Genomic DNA, 17,854 nt, shown 5'->3' with positions numbered 1-17,854 from the left:
ATCCTGTCGTCCACTTGTTCAGCTTGAACATAGGGGGCTGTGGAGTGAATTAGGCACAGTCTTCAAGCACACGAAGCACTGTTAAGTACAGTATGGGTACCAGTTGTACTTTGCACCACAATTTGTTGAGTAACCTAGTACTCCCTATTTTGTGGAGAACATTTAAATGTCTGGATTTTTGACTTACAAGCAATGAACAAAGGCACACATGATGCGATTTAAGAAGGGTCAGGAATTCTGTGGCCCCAGACCACCCCTCGCCAGTCTGCTCACATTCCCAGCATTAAAGACATCTCTGGGGTTCAAGACATAGCACCTCTATAATGAAATCGGCCACCTGGAAAGGAAAGCATAAAAAGCCAGTAGCAACCTTATCAGTGAGGTTCAGAACCCTAAGGAAACAAAACACGGTTAATTAGGGCTGGGGCTGGGAGAGGTCCTTGCCTTAGAAGCAGAGCCAGGTGAGGCGGAGTCGGTGAGAGAGAAGCAGGGCTGGGCGGCTAATGGCAAGCGCTGCGGGGAGTGCGCAGGTGCTGCCAGGCAACCTGAAATGTAGTTTTTGCTGTGGGCTGGCCTGAGGTCAGCTGTCACAGGCGGCCAGACAGAAGGAGCAAGCGCGCTGGCTCAGTGGCTCATAACCTACTTTAAAGCTTAGTAACTGGAAAAGAAATAAATCTTGGCGTAAGCCTATTTAGTATAAATTAGTATCTGCAGGTGAGGTCTTACTTCGGAGGGCACTGGGAGCAAAACAGAGAGAACAAATATTGGTATCATTAGGGTGATTGAATTTAACTTTATGAAGTGTGAGAAAGCTTCCTGTTGGAAAATATTTAGTAGCATTCTGGAGGAAGGGAGGAAAGAGTTTAATAGAGAAGCAGATTTTGCATACGTTTACCAATTTATTTTCCTTTTCCTTAAATTTGGGACTCTTTCCTTCTTGTAAGTAATCTGACTCTCTTTGCATTTTACATTGTCAAACTTCCAGGGAAAACACAGACATAAGGGTATCATCTGTCCTGCCCAGCCCAGGGGTCAGAGACTGACTTTGTCAGGGTGACATGTTACTGCACCCTCAGCCCTCCTCTTGCCCTGTCTACCCATATCCTCCTAATCCAAGCCACCATCATCTGTCATCTGGATTATAGCTGTCACCTCCTAACTTCTGTCCTCCTTAGGTCTATTCTCAGTACAGCGGCCAGCGTGAACGGGGTAAAATACACATCTGACCATGTCATTCCTCTGCTCCAGTGACCTTCCCTCTGCCTGGGAGCAAGTGTTTACCTGGGCCGTCTCTAGACCTCTGATCCCCTGTCTTTTTATTATACTTGTTGCCTTTCTCCCTTTAACACTGGCTTTCTGGCCCTTCCTAGAACAGTTAACACACCAGGCATGTTTTCCCCGTTCAGTCAAGGAAAATTGCGCAGGCAGTGAGAGAGTTCTTTCCCAAGATACCTCCACCTCTGCACCCGTCCACGACTCCCATCCTGTTTTTTCTCAAGTCACACTTTCTTATGTAACACTGCAGCGTGTCCCTTCTTCCCCAAGCCCCTCTTCTACTTCCATTCTGGATTTCTTTTTCTTCATAATACTTATCACTGTGTATTGTACATTTTTCCTGTTATTTGTAAGCTCTGTGAAGACAGGGCGTTTTGTCTGTTCCATTCACTGTTGCATGCAAGGTCTCATCAAATGAATGCATAATAGAAAGCTTAACTTATTAATTGTGACAGAATTGCAGGGGCCCTTGAAAAGTTGATGCTGATGACAATTATCACAGCCCCTCCCTTCCCAGTTTAGGGAATCCCCCAGTTCCAGAGCACTAGCAGGGTCAAGACTTTTGGTGTAGTATCTTGATATATCGTAGCCAGTAGTCCCAGTGGAAATGTGTGTTCTACCCAGTCCTGCCCAGGGGAATCGTTGTCATAGAACCATGTGCATTCCTTTAGACCGTAGCACATTCTGTCCAGGGGGTCGGCCAGCCTTCCTTTTGTTGAAACTTCCTCACCACAATATAGCTCTCGTTCCAGGGATTTTTGAAGGCTTTCCTTGGGCAATCTGTGTATAAATATGAATCTAATAGTCTTCCTCAGAGTTTCAGGAAACATTACATATAGTGAGTTTTGTAAATTTTTAAAACTATAATGTGAGTGTGAGCATCTTCCATTATTTGACTAACTTCTGTAAACTCTGACTGGAGGAATCGTGTACTTATTTATTCCATAGTATTTACTGGGCATGTCCTATGTGCTAGGCTGTGCTCTCAGGGCTGGAATAGAGGAGTGAACTTAAAAACAGCCCATTCCCTCAAAGGGCTCTTTGTCCACTGGGGAGAGACAGGCCGTAGACAATAAACAGGCACACATGTAACATGCAAGGTGGTGATGAGTGCTAGAATCAAGAAAAAGATTAAGGGAGAGACCTGGCTGGCATAGCTCAGTGGATTGAGTGTGGGCCTGCAAACCAAAGGGTTGCTGGTTCGATCCCTAGTCTAGGGCACATGCCTGGGTTGCAGGCCAGGTCCCCAGTAAGGGGACATGTGAGAGGCAACCACACATTGATGTTTCTCTCCCTCTCTTTCTCCCTCCCTCCCCCTCACTCTAAAAATAAATAAATAAAATCTTTAAAAAAAAGATTAAGGGAGAGTAGTCTTGTTGTTGTTCTTGATTTTTAAATATTATGTAGGCTTTTTAGAGAACAGAGATGTAAAGGAAGTGAGTCAGAGAGAAACATGGAGGAAGAACAGCCCAGTAGGGGGAAGTGCAAAATGCCCAGGTGGTCACTGGACAGCAAGGACTTCAGTGTGGCTGGAAGAGAAGAGGAGGAGGAGTGGAGAGGAGCTCAGAAATGTGATAAGGTGCGGTATCATGAAGGATTTCAAACACCAAGGTAAAAACACCAAGGTAAAAACTTCAAATGTCAGTTTTTCTCTGAGGAAAGTGGGAGACCATTGAACCAGATGAATTACGTAGTTGGATTTGTGTTTAAAATTATCAGTAAGGCTGATTCCCTGGAGGGTAGGTGGCAGAAGTAGAAGCAGAGAGACCACTTGGAATGCTGTCACAGTAATCGAGGTGAGCAATCATTGTTTTGAAAATAATTGTGTTGCTTACCATTTTATATGCCACATATGAATGAAATCACATGGTTCTTAACTTTTGCTCTCTGACTTATTTTTCTTGGCATGATATTCTCAAGGTCCATTCATGTTGTTGCAAACGGCAGTACTTCATCTTACAGAGGAATAGTATTCCGTCTACACACCACAACTTCTGCACCCAGTCATCTGTCAAAGGACACTGCTTGTGTCCTTATCTGGGCCACTGTGAATAATGCTACGATGCACAGAGGGGTGCGCATATCTTTGTGAATACACGCTTTCCAATTTGGGGGGTATATACCCAGAAGAGAGGTTGTTGGCTTATATGGTGACTGTATTCTTAAGTTTTTGAGGAACCTCCATACTGTTTTCCATAGTGGTTATACCAGTGTGCGTTCCCACCAGCAGTGCACGAGGGTTCCTCTTTCTCCACAGCCTCTCCAAGGAAAATAAACAAAAACTCACAGGCACAGACGACAGTATGGCGGTTACCAAAGGGAGAGCGAGTGGGAGTAGTAAAGAGTAAAGGGGATGAAGTATATGGTGACAAAAGAAGAGTTTATTTTGGGCGGTGGGCATACAATGCAATATACAGGTGTATATCATAGAATTCTATACTTGAAGCCTATATAATTTTATTAACCAATGTCACCCCAATAAATTTAATTAAACAATAAAATAGAACATGGTTTGTCGGTTGACCTGATACAGGGTGTAAGAAGAAGGAAAGAGTCAAGGATGAGGCCATATGTAGACGTGAGCAGTTATTTTAGTCTGTTGGGTCTGCTATAATAGAACACCATTGATGGGGTGGCTTAGCAACACAGAAAAGCATGTCTCACTTTTCTGGAGGCTGGAAAGTCCAAATCAGGGTGCCGGCTGATTCAGAGTCGTGTGAGAACCTGCTTTCTAGTTCATGGATTGTTGTCTTTGCACTGTGTCCCCACGTGGTGGAAGTGGAGAGTGAGTCCTAGAGTCCCTTTTTAAGAACACTGGACCCGTTCAGGAGGACTCTACTCATGACCTAATCACCTCCCTAAGTCCTACCTAATACTGTCACATGGAGGAGCAGGTTTTAACCTATGGATTTGGTTGGTAGGGACACAGCCTTTCAGGCTGTAGCAGCCATACAAGAGAAAAAGCATGCCATTCGCTGAGACGGGAAGCCTGCAGGAGGACAGGCTGTAGAGGAATGAACGAAGTCAGTTTTCCACGGAACCACTCATCCCAGGGTAAGCAGGGCCCCTGCCCGGGCTTCATTCCTCAAAGGGGCCCTGTGCGTGGGCATCACTTTTCAAAATTGTATAAGCCAGCTTCTGGTGCTTTAATTATTCTCAGTATATTTCATTGCTCTTATATTTTTAATGTCCCAAATGATGTGGTTTCTGAAAATTCTGATAGATTTGAGGTCAAGAAGCTTTTTCATCCCATTACCTGTATCAGTAATTAGAATAATCAGTGTACTTCAAGAATGATGACAAAATGAGTAACTGAGTTGCTTTAAGGTTTGGTGATGCCTCTTGTCCCTTTCCTCGAGGGTACGAGTCTACTTAAATTATATGGTGTGGGGTGACTGTCTAACCTGTCGTCTACCAGCTCTGTATTTCACGAGATCTGTGCCCCAAAACTACCCTTTGAAGCTGACAGGACACTCCCTGGGGTGAAAGCTTGGGAAGAGGATATGGGGCTTTTGGAATACTCTTGTCTCTGAGCATGTGATACCAATCAGAATTATTAATGTGTTTAATTTGCCTTTCAAATTCATATTTTTCCCTAAAAACGTTTCCCACAAGTAAATAGCTGTGACTCCTGTGTTCATTTATGGCATTATTCAGCCAAGTTTTGAATATGAGCTCTTATTTACCCTCCTGATGAAGTGAGTGCCCCTCTGTTGCCTCTCAGAAGTTCAAACTGAGGTTGACATTGCCAAGTGGAACAGGATGGGTGGAGTTGGTGGTGTCAGCACTGGAGGTGGATAAAATTGTTGGCAGGCTTCAGAATGGGATAATGTCTCCAAAGTGTTTTGAGCTCCTTACTGAAAGACCTTGAATAATTTCCATGTATTATTTTGATTGTGGCAAGAACTGTGTAAGGTAATCTGCTCTGCTATCAACAATGACTCCTTTCATTGCACATTTTAAACAAGTAGGTGTATTTTTAAATGATAAATGCAATAATTTTAAGCTATACTTCTTTCAAAGTATTAGCAAAAAACTTGTCATGTTCAGGTTACCTCTAAGAAAGGCAAACAATAAACATTAAGTATTAACTCTTCACCAAGCAGTGTGCTAAATGCTTTATAGTCAGTCTCATGTAATCTTTATAAGAAACTATGGGCCAAATGACATTTGACTTACAGGAGAGAGGAATTTCCACTTCAAAAAGAGGACAATGGGGAGGAGTAATTAAATGATGTTCTCAGGTTTGTGCTTCAGTACATGGTAGAGCCAGGTTTATGTCTCCGGAGGTTTATACTACCACACCGAATGGCTTATGACGCCATTGTTTTAGGAGTTAATAATCTCTTTTACTAGTCTCTGAAAGACTGCGGTTTGCTTCAGTAGTTGTATGGAAACAAAGCTGCTACAACAGCTTGATGCTATGTTTTAGGAATGTTTTAACCAAAGTAACTCTTCTCAAATTGAATCCACACCAAAATAGACTTTCTTTGACCATGTTCTAACATAGGTGTCCAATCAGAATTAAGTAAATGAGTGAATAAAAAAATGATCACCTATACCTCTTATTTGTCTAATGGCTAGTATACATAGCAGTATTCTTGGTTTTGCCACAACTCTTTATAGCTTGTGTGGTCTTCATTGTGTAGAGCAGTAAACAAGGTACATAGTGGGAAGTACAGTGGTACTTCACTGTACCAGGGATGGCAAATAGATTTGTATCTCGCTTAACAGTTCAGTTATTGATCATAGTGGACCCCTGGAGCTAGATAGTGGTGTCTGTCTAGATAATGGTACCTGCCTGATAGTATTTACCTGGATAGTACATGCTGGAGTACATAGCTGTACGTGCAGGTTAGGAGAGACCATACGTGGACTCATTGTGAAGGACTGCTGTGTTTGAACACCGTTGTCCACCCTGAGTCGGAAATGGAAGGGCGGTGGTATCCATGCTGGCATTATTGGCCAATACAGTGTCTCACAGAGATAGGTGTAATGTGGTGTTTATCAGGCTATTCGATACTTTGAATTCTGTTCTGGGTACTCAGCAATCATTTTTATTTTGCATTAATTCTATAATTTCCTAAAGCACATAAATTGAGTATCCTTTCATACTGTTAGAACTTTAACTGTTCTTTCATGTAGCGGATCAATGTGCTATTCTGCTGTATGGATAGTTCAGATTCTTTGAAATACATTATGAGAGAGGATAGAATTGATGTGGCCCTGTGAAAATTCTGTAAACATTTTATCTTGCCCGTCCCAAACAGATGAGAATTGTTTACATTCTATTTTCCAAAAGGTAGAGAAAAGAATGTGTGCTCTTGATCAGTCTGTGTGTGTGTGTGTGTGTGTGACCCCAAAAAACCCTGGAGTTATTTTCTGCAGGGGGCCCCTAGTAGTACAGGTTCCCCAGTAGGTGAGTGTTCTAGGAACCCATCTGTGTCGGTGTACCAGCTGGCATTGTGGTGAGAGGCTGCATTTGGCTTCAGTGTATTTTTCTGGAAGGCTTTTAATGTGTTTGCCCATTTCATGATGGGGTGATTTACAAGTGCACCTGCCCACATGGAGCTGAGTGTTCAGCAGTTTTTGACCAAAAATGGTATGACCCCCAAGCCCCACCCTTCCTGTTCACCCTATCTTGAACCAAGTGACTTTTTTGTTTTCCGGATGAAAAAAGTCCTCAAAGGGAAACAGTTTGCCGATGTGGGAGAGGTGAAACAAAAAAAAGCAGAAGTGGTAAAAGGCATCAAAATCCATGAGTTCAAACACCGTTTTGAGCAGTGAAAAAAGTGTTTCGGTAGGTGTATTGCATCAAATGGAGAGTACTTTGAAGGTGACTGAAGTTTACACAATTAATAATAAATACACATTTTTTATATCGTAAATAAGATGTTTGGGGGTCCCCCCCCCGTGTATATGTCTGTGTATATATGTGTTTATATGTGTGTGTGCTTCTAAATGTGTGTGTGTATATATATGTGTATATATACTGTGTGTGTGTATATATGTGTATATATACATACATACACAAACACACACACACATAGGTAGAGAGAGATCTCTCTCTATAGACACACACACACACACCTGAGGCAGTGTTGATGAGTTTTTGCAAAGTTGCCACAACTAACACAAAAGCACAAAAACTACAGTTGGAATTGAGGTCGTGGTAGTGCATTGTCAACCTTCACAATTTTAACATCTTCCTCGTTTTGCTGATTAAAATAGGGTTCTCAGGGAATAGAAAAGTGGTTGCCAGGGGCTAGAGGATGGAAGAAATAGGGAGTTTGGTAAGAGTACACACTTTGATTTACAAGATAAATAAGGTCCGAGGATCTAGTGTATAATATATAACATGGTGATTATAGTTGGTGACACTGTATGAGGTGTGTCCAGAAAGTATCCAGCCATGCACTATGAAAAGAGAGACATTTCTTGAAGAAGATACAAGATACAAGAAACATTGTACATAGGACAATGACACCTCAGACTCCTTCAAAGTAAGTACCTTGGGACCTCACACACTGTTCTAATCACCATCAGCTGCCCTGTTGTATTTTCCTAAATCTTATCAATGGTCTGAAATCTCTTCCCTTTCAAACGTGATTTTAATCTGGGAAAAGCCAGAAGTTGCAGGGTGCCAAATCTGGGCTGTAGTGGGACTGAGTCACCTGGGCGACTTGATGTTTTGCCAAAAAACCCTGCACAAGATGTGATTCATGAGTAGATGCATTGTCGTGATGATGCTGCCAGCCACCAGTTGCCCATAGCTGTGGCCTTCTGAATCCTCAGAATAGTTTCCAAGGAAGAATGTTCAAGCTTAATGCAAAATTTGTTGCAGATTCCTTGCTCTACTCATTCAGTCATTTAGAATGAGATGGCCACGCAGTACACATGCTCACTCAGTGTTGTCTACCATCCCCGCTGACTAGTACAGTGAAGTTGTCATTGTTCATCCATGCGTATTCCAGTCCCCTCTCCTTGGCCGCCAGGTTACATCCATGTCGTGCAAACCTTTCCCTTTATATTAGTAATATAAAGGGAACTTACATTGTTCCTTTGGCTGGACTTTTTCTGGTCAGACCTCATACTGTATAATTGAAATTTGCTAAGGGGGTAGAACTTAATTAGATTCTTACCAAGAAAAGGGTAAATGTGTGAGGTGATGAATGTGTTGGCACAACTGGATGGCAGAATCCTTTCACGATGCATCAAATGATCACAGCTTATACTTTAAATATCTTACAGTCTTAGTTGTTAAACTTCAGTAAAACTGACAATAAGGTAGGTGTGTGATGAGGCCATCACCTCTACATCCTTCCAGGGGTGTCCAACCCATGACCTATAGGCTGCATGTGGCCCAGGATGTATATGAATACGGCGCAACACAAAATTGTAAATTGACTTCAAACATTTTGAGATTTGTTTTGTTTTCTTTAGTGTTTGTGTATTTGTACTCTTTTTCCACTGTGGCCCAGAGATGGCAAAAGGTTGGACACCTCTGCTTTGGATACTCAAGAATGATAATTTCTGCTCTTTATCCCACTTCTCCTGGGTTACTTTTCTTAATTTTCCTTTCCCTTTTTTTCCTTCTCTCTCTCCCTCCCTCCCTCCCTTTCTTGTTTGACTGTCTTGCCTGAACAGAAGGAATAAACAGTTCCAGAAGCTTCCACTTGCCCTTCTCTGCTATGATAGCTCTTATATCATAGGTCAAGGAAAAAATGTGCTACAGAGGCTGTTCCAACTACCAAGTATGTCTATGCCAATTACATTCAGATACTGGGAAATGAACACGGGGAAAGAGAGGCACATGACTCCATTTATGTGCCCCTCTCCACGTTCACCATTCTGACAGTGGGGTGGAGAATAACACTTTGGGTCTCCAAGTATCAATGTCAACTTGCCCCTTGTGTCCAAGAGCCTGAAATGTTTGGTAGTGCCCTTTGCCCTGTGTAGTGTACATCCACTCAAATGAGTGGCTGCGGATTCCTCTGGGGAAACATCAACAAATTACTCTGTACAGTCACCAAAGCAGTACAGGATCTTCCCTATATGAATCTGGCTTTTTCTTGAGGCAGTTGGTTTTTGTTGTGTAAACCAGGCAAGGAGATTTTGATTGAGGCAGCTCATCTCAACTAACTGATTAACTACATTGCAGGTTTATTTCAATTGTATAGATCAGGGGGCCTGAACCTCAACACTGTTGACATGTTGGGTTGGTATTTCTTTGTGGGGACCTGTCAGGTAGCAGTATTCCTGATCTCTGCCCATGAGGGGCTAGTAGTGCTCATTGTAACAACCAGAAATGTCTCCAGACACGGCCAAATGTCCCCTGCAGGGAAAAATACCCTGACTGAGAACTAGTGCATCCTTTAACAATCACATTGCTACAGATTATCAGAGACTATTAATATTTCACATTTTTCTAAGAATGAGAACTAACTCCAAAAGACCCAGCAAGTAATCAAGTAATTACCAGCAAGTAATCTTGCTTCGGAATCCTATTTTAGAGACTTCTTTCTCAGCTCACTTCTGGTACCAATTTACTTAGGTCTGGTTCCCAGGAAACAGATTTTCAGGTAAAGATTTGTATGTGGGAAGTTGCTGCTGTTGATTTCATGCTTGCGGGGAGGTGAGGAAGGTAGGTAGGGCTAGGCAGAAGGAGAGCTGGAACTATGATATAGTCACACAGAAGCCTCAGTCAGTACCACAGGGCTGCCTGGAGCAGGCCTGGCCTTTCAGAGTTGTACTACCTTGAAGCAAAGGGGTTGGGCTTTTATGTTCCTGCATCAACCACTCATTGAGTGGCCGCAGGGCAGGGACAGGACATTGGGTACGGTGGCTTTCTTTAGCTGAGGGCCATTCTGAAAAAGGGCTCAGTGAAATACTATCAGCTGCCAAAACTCCAGAGTCTGGGAATGTCTCACCCCTGAAAGGGGTAATGGAAGAGCACACCAAAACACCCACTATAGTCCACTAGTAATAGACATCGGGATTTCCAAAGGGATAGATTTCACCTAACTTGACTAGCATAGCGTAGTGTTTCTATACACCTCTTCTTACTCTGCTGTCTTTAGGACACAACATTTCATCCCTAAAAAAATATCAAGAACTGTTTATATGTCATGCGGTATAAAATATGATAAATTCATAATTAGTTTTTCTATTATTCTGAGAATTTTTGGTGTATGCCTGTAACCACGCAAATGCTTAGTCAGGCATTGCAACTTATTTTTGCCAATCATAAAACATTATATAAGGAAATGTTTTGACAGAGGGACTTCAATAAGACCTGAAAAGTTTTATTTAAAGTTTTAATGGATTCGGTGGATGGCTGAGTAGTCTCATTGTACGTAAAAATATTATAAAGCAGAAAGCTCAGATCTCTGATATGATTTCCCAACTTGCCATTGTATAAACCAATATGGCATAACTAATGAGTCATGTAAACAATGTAATTACTTTTTGTTCATAATAATAACAACCCAAATTTAAATAACTATGTAGACCAATGAATCGTGGCTTTTTAGCTAAAATAGGAAGGCGAGCTTCCTCAGCAATGGCACGGCTATAGCACCGTGGGAGTGTGTACTCTGAAACTCGGACAAAATCATGTATTCTAACAGTTTTCTTAAACTTTGTGGCTATAAGGTCATGCTTCTTTTGTAAAAGCTTAATATAGTTGCATTTTTCTATTTTTAAATCACTGTTTTTGGAAACTCATTCTAAAAAATATTTTCCTGATGAAACTTGGTATATTAAGTGACAGATCACATTTTATCCTGGGAGATTTAGCTTTTCCAAGTAAGTATATATTTTTCCATCAATTTGACTGCTTCTGTATTTGTAGAAGGCAAATCGATCTTAGTGGTTTCAAAAATGTTATTAGTGAAGACACTGAGGAGAGGCAAACTTTCCCTACTTAAAATATTTAAAGTCAACCTTTTTCTTTTGATTTTTTAATTAATACTTATGCAGGATCTCATGCTCTATGAATGCCTAGAAATTTTTCTTTTTTGAACTCTTTCACATTTATTTTAATGCTTTTACGGGATAGTTTGTTGGATTTTTGCACTAAGAATTACTATTCTTGATTTCTTCTATTCTGCTTAGTTGTGCTTCATCTCACTTTTGTTTCTATTATTACCATCTATGTTTGATAAACTGTTCGTATAATCTGTTTTAACATGTCTGTTTTCAGTCCTCATGTACTATTTTATTTATGATACAGTTGCACTTTTGTATGAAAGCATTAGTTGATGGGTGACTGTTATGTACACATATGCATGCATTTGTTGTTCAGATACTTTTAGAAATGGAATTTATGTGGTGCAGATGTTAAGGGCCTCTTCTTTATTCTGATAAATTTAGATTTTATATAGGTCATCATTCCATTCCATTTCATTTATTACAGCAGATGCCCTAATATAATATTCTTATGCTTGTTTGTAACTCTTCTTTATTTATCTAAGTGTTCATAAAATTTACATATTTCCAGAAGGAATTATTATTTAATTATGCTGTATATTTACACTGATATCCAGCACTAATTTTTTCATCAAACGCCAAGAACCGCCATTTGCATACATACATATAGAGGCCTGTTCACATTTTTAGAGCTTGTTTTAATCTCTGTTAAAACTTTTCCCGAATGCAGTTGGGAACAAAGTACTGCACGTGTTTCACTTTTCCTTCTGGCTGGCCAGAGATTGTTGAAAAGTGAGTGGTTGCCTTTCTTCGCCTTTTGATTTAGTAAATTAACATGTATTATTCATAGAGCTTAAGATGACTTAATAATACATTAAAATTTTCTTTTTACTTGGTTGTAAATAAATTCTTCTTAAATTGCCAGAGCTTGCCTGTGGACCAACCTTGGGGCATGGATATTCTGAAAGAAAGGTTTCAAACATCAGCTCTGTTGATGCAGCCCTGCATCCCGAAAGGCGCCCAGGGAGAGGACTGTCTTTAGGTTGCTCCCAGACCCAAGGTTCCTGTGGCTGTCTACTTCATTAGTGATAGTGCCGTATGTGTTTCTGCCTGTGTTTGGTGAGAAGAGAAATGAATATCTAAGAAATAACAAATACGGAATGTGGAGAGTTTAGCATTACCACAAAATGTACCGTGTGCATATTTCAGAGGAGATGACAAAATTAGATTCTTTTGGAGAAGTTGACATCTAATGCCCCCTTAAAAAGTCCAATTTAATTTCAAAGAAAATCACACAATTTCCTGATTCAGACTTCATCTGTGTAGTGGGAGCATTTGATTTGGTTATTGATAGCTGTTCTCCGTGGGGATACTGGCTATGAAACAGGATATTTCAATATCCATACAGACTATTTACATATAAAATTACTCCTCAAGAAATGGAGTGGAACGTGTAACAGTCTGTCCAGAAATTTCTACTGTGCATAGTGTTATTTTCCTAGGGAAAAAAGCAGTTCTTGTCGATTGAATAATAAGGACTCCTACCTGTCACCATCAGGAAGGGTCTATTGTATGTATAGAAGCAAACCATCGCACCCCCTACACAACTATATGTGTGTATGTACATGCATATGTGCACGTGTTATATGTAATAGATAATATAATACCATGTGTTAGATAAACACACAGATTTCAGAGAAATCCCCATCAAATGCACCTTCCATTTATTTTTATGCAAGATTGAAAAATGAGAGTAAAGCAGTTCATTTATGTTCTACGTGAAAGAATGGTTCATTATTATTTTTCAACCAAAGCTCAATATTTGGTGCTGTATTTAATCTCATTGTGAAGGAAACTAGAATAGGAGCCTGGGAACTTCGTTGGGTAACTTTAAAAAGCCATTTCCTCTCTCTTGCAGTTCTGTCTACCACACAGGGTAGCTTCACAGATGAAATGGAGATAGAAAAGTGCTTTGGAATAATAAAGCAACATATAAATGCAAGGTAGTATTGCTTTTGTCCTTTCTCTATGAAAGTGAGTCATTAGAAATCTGATTCCAAATGTGAGCGTACATCAGCCATATAACATGGCCTTTTGAACCCCTCATTCTCCATAATACATCTTTTGTTTTTCACCAGTATCATGCACGCCCCCATTAAACAGGATGTACTGAATCCAATAACACTCTATTTTTACTGGGCTTTTAATGCCATAAAAGTACATTGAGACTATCGATCTGTTTGAGGAGGATGCTGCTAACTTCTGCAGACAATGCTTTTAAACTCAACTCCTAGAAACTTACAAGTCATTTATAAATTCTCGTGTATTCAAAGTATAAGAAACATAAGCTTGTGTGGGCAGGGTTTTTGTTTAGTTTATTTCCATATATTTAACAACTATAATAATGCTGGCTAACGTGTGATGGCTAAATGAAAGGTCAAAATTACTTTTCTAAATTTTAGATGTGAATTTTTTCATTCTTTTATTCATTAATTTAACAAACAGTGACCACATGTGTCCATTCTGGTGATGGACACAATGATGGACAGTAATGGTATGTGTCCATTCTGGGAATTCTTAAGGTTCATAATGAAAAATAGGGTACAGGCAGGCAAATAAATAATTATAGATATATTTTAAAATAGTTCTCTACAAAGTGTTAAGGTATCGTATTAATTAAAGTACTTAATTCTGCCTGGGGAGGTTAGAAATGTTTTTCATGAGCAGATGTTAAATTAAATCTTAGATAATGAATAACTTTTGGTTGAGGACTATAATTGCATATTAATTGAGTAATAATAGTGTTGAGAAACAAGTCTTCGTCGATCTCTCATATTTCTGCATGTCTTATTAGCAAGGCACTGATTATCTTTCTTTGGAAACACGTTTTCAAGGTGTTTTTCTAGCAAACGGCCTTGTAGGATAGAGATAGTGCCCCCTTCTGGAGGAAAGGGCAGTTGTGCTTACGGGCCGTTATGAAGTATTCAGGTTCCCCAAGCACAGCTCCTGTAATGTTCAGGGAACAGGTGCAAGAAAATGTTGATGCTCTGGCTACTGCTGTGAAGGTGAGTAGTAAATCCTTTTGTCTCTGATTCTGGAGTCACATCTCTTCTGCCAGCATCCATGAAATTGTCACAGGGCTACTTAGCATAGAGAATAAAATCTCAGCCTTTTACAGGTTTTGAGTTTTGTCGATGCAGATGAAGCTGAGGAAGACATGATTTCTGAAAGAGGAAGAATGAGAGATTTTCAGGGGGGTTAAAGGGATTTGAGGAACGTCCATCGGAATTAGTAACAAACATGTTGACCAAATATTATAGTCGGTTGAGCAATAAATGCTCCTCTACTTTATTGCCTGTTAATGATGAGGAATTGGGACAATGGATGCCGTCTAGTTTCTGGGAAAATGGCTCAAAGCCTGTATGGTACCCTAGTCATGCTAACTCTCCTCAGGGCAGGGGAACTTCCTTGGCAATCTGGGAGTCAGCTTTGTGTCCACCCGTTTTAACAACAGGTACAAAGGTGAGTCCTGTGTGGGTTGAAGACTCTCGCTCTTTCCATCAACAGTTACTGGGGATGTAGAAGGAAGAAACTTGGCCAAAGTTGTGGGAAGAAGCCAGGTGAAGGAATCATAAGAATGTTGCCGGGGTTGGGAGATGAGGGGTGGGGTGCATAATGCTTGCTCAGGAGGAATAGGGGTAACTGGACTTCTGACAGCTTACCTTGTCCTGCGGTCTGTCATGTCAAACTTAGATACCGTAGGAGATGGCAGCTTAAGGTCTGTACGATGTTTTGTTTGTTTGCTTGCTTGCTCTGGTTGCCATACAGAAGGGGCTTTGGCTCTCTTGGGAGCCTTCACTCGGGTAGGCTAACCCCTGTGAGCAACCATAGACGAGTCATGGATTAATGTGTGGGTCCTGTTGCCCCAGGTTGTGTTTATAATCCTGGAAGGCAACCCATTGGCAAATGAGAAAGGACCCAAAGAATTGTATATAAATTTTATAGTCAGCGTTGTTATCTTGCAAAACTCTCTTAGCCATTATAGTGTAACTGAATGAAGATGTAAGTGATGTTCTCATGATAATGAAGCGTGTGCAAGTTAAGCCCTTGCCAGCCAGATGGAACAAACCCCATTATCCCAATGGAAAACAGTGCAGCTACAGATGCTAAGTCCAGGGTTCCCAAGGTTAAAATTAAATGGTGTCATTAATGATGATTATGATGTTCAGTTTAGGACTTTGTGTGGATCCAGAACGTTGCCAGTCCATTTGATTAAGCTGGTGAGCAGCTGCTGTGCCCCCTGAAGTTGAAAATTGCCTTGCTTACTGATGTGGAGCTGATTCCCCCCTCTGTGTCCCTGATTCCCAATCTTCCTCATTCAACTACTCTAAGAAAAATGATTATTGGTTCCTCAAGATCATTCATCTGAGTATGCTGCAGAACCTTGGGGAGAGCAAAGACTCAAACTTCTATGGCTCTGCTGGATAAAAGCATCAAAGTCATCAGCCTACTCAGACCTGTGGAGGCGGGAGTCCTGATTCCATTGATGGGGTTTGGGCAGTGTTCACAGTGGGAAAAGAGAGCCAAAGTAGCCTTTGGGGTGGACCTTTGAAGTCAATTCAGCATACTGTTTTTGCTTCCACAGCTGAGTGTGTAGTAAAATGTGATGTGTGATGTGATTACAATTCTGTGTCTCACAAGAGCTAGAGGGAATCATCTTAATTAGGAAGAGCTGCATGTGTCAAATGAACGTACCTTTGGTGGTCCCCAAATCCGGCCTCTTTCAGACACAAGTCTCTGTGACTGCAGATTTAGCAAATTGGAGCTTCTGACAAAGTCAGGTGGCTTCCACCCGGAAGTGCTGCTTGGGGATGTGGACCCCCTGCTGCCTCAATGCAGCTACCAGCTATCTTTTGAAAATCAGCTGTTAGCTTGCTATGGAGCTCTTACTGAAACTGGACACCTGACTCATGGGGACCTTGTGATTCTCTGGTCTTTATTTCCATTGGGAGAGGGGGAGTCAGTTTGGACTCAGTGATTAACAAGGTAAGACGATTTCAACAGACCTCACTAATCAAATGGAAGTTTATACTCAAGAAAATGGTCAGCCTGTCCCCAGTGCCATCTCAGCTTTATACACAAAAAGTAGCAGTTGCCCTCTCCTGGCCACTTTGATGCCAGAAACAAAGGTACTGGCTCACAGGGACCTGTCTGTTCACAGTGCTTTCTGTAACGCTTGGGCCTGGTTGGATGATGTTTTGGTTAAGCTGAAACCTGATAATTTCCCCTGGGCTGCTGTGGTTGTACACCCTCTGCAACAGCTGTGCAGAGCTGAAAATGTATGTGATCACTCTACTCAGCAGCACTCCGGGCCATCCCCACATTGTGACTGACTCTTGGGTTGTAGTCAGTGGTCTAGACTACAGACTGACAGATTGAAGACACCTCTGGGGGAGGGGCTGTGAATTGTAGCAAAACTGCTGATCAGATCATCTGAGGCCCATGCTCTGATGAGGCCCCCTGGAGTCAAACTGCGGAGTAAGTCTCCCTCACCTGATGACCACCATCGCTGCTCGAGAAACTGTAGTACTGATTGTGGCAGTATGGCCAGTATCATAAAACAGGCATTACGTAGGCCTGAGTATTCAGCTGTTTGGGTCCAGGACCATTGGGAGAAGGGAGCAAGGATGAAGTCTATGCTGAAGGTTGGCCTTATTTTGCTAGCTGGAGCTGTAGAGTAGCCATAATAAAATGTTTTATGAGATAAACTGAACAGATTTGGTCCTACCCTTTGTTCATGAGAGTAATCAGAGGGGCCAGCAGAGTAATTTACTATCAGAAAAACTTGCCACACACAGAGATGGAGTAAAAATGAGTAGTAGGTATTATTGGAAAATAATTCGCTGTGAATATCATGAATTTCTGTATGTCTTGCAATAGAGGCATGCTTGCCTTTCTTCCAGACGTTCTTTCCAAGGATTTTTGTATGAGGAACAACTCTGAGTGATAGAAATATCCTTCTGGAACAAGGAGTTAAGTGTGCTTAAAACCTTGGATAATAGAGCTAGTGCCTTCCCTTGAATCAAAAGGCAAGGATGTTTGTGGTCAAGCATGATAAACATGGTCTGTACCGCTGCTGCCAGGGGGAGAGATGCTTACTGTACATTACTAAAGGTCCAGGTTCTCTGTGGTTGGGGTCTGTTCCTGCAGTGCAGCCAACTGCCTGTGCAAGCACCATATGCTCCCCTTTGCTGCTTTCTGTGAGAGGTGGGGTTTGAGGAACCACCACAAATACTGATCCAATAACTACTACTGTTTGTTGGGTGTAGTAAGTTTTTTCTCTCTGACCCAGGAGTCTGTGCCTTCTGTCGGCATCCATGGCAAGCTCAGTTGTTAGCCTGCATGGAGACTAAAATTTCAGACTCTTCGCTCTTCATAGTTAGAAGCTATAAAAGATACACCTCTAATCTTAATGGTCTGAAGTAGTGGACATTTATTTTTGTCCATACAAAGTACAAAATAATTTCTTCTTCTTGGCATAAAATTCTTATTTAAGCAGTGATTCAGGGATGTAGGCTCCTTCAGTTTTTTTGTCTTTATTAGCTTCCAAGTTTGCCACGCTCACCTGCATCAAGCTGGCTGAAGGGAA

General features: G+C 41.3%; 1 protein-coding gene across 3 annotated transcripts in view; it reads left to right on the top strand.

Annotated features, from left to right (window-relative positions):
* HMGCLL1 (3-hydroxy-3-methylglutaryl-CoA lyase like 1) overlaps positions 1 to 17,854 on the top strand; it is a 173,897-nt gene that overhangs the window by 22,236 nt on the left and 133,807 nt on the right. The window contains exon 1 of one of the 3 annotated variants that reach the window (XM_053913683.2): positions 13,145 to 13,208. The exons of the other annotated variants lie outside the window; for them this stretch is intronic. The gene's annotated coding sequence lies outside the window, so the exon portion shown is untranslated. Of the gene's footprint in view, positions 1 to 13,144; positions 13,209 to 17,854 lie in introns of those variants that run through there. 3 annotated transcript variants of the gene reach the window in all.

This window comes from Desmodus rotundus, chromosome 11 (genome assembly GCF_022682495.2).
Source record: "Desmodus rotundus isolate HL8 chromosome 11, HLdesRot8A.1, whole genome shotgun sequence".
NCBI lineage: Eukaryota > Metazoa > Chordata > Mammalia > Chiroptera > Phyllostomidae > Desmodus > Desmodus rotundus.
Note: the sequence above shows the minus strand (reverse complement) of the source record. Positions and strands in the feature narration are given on the sequence as shown.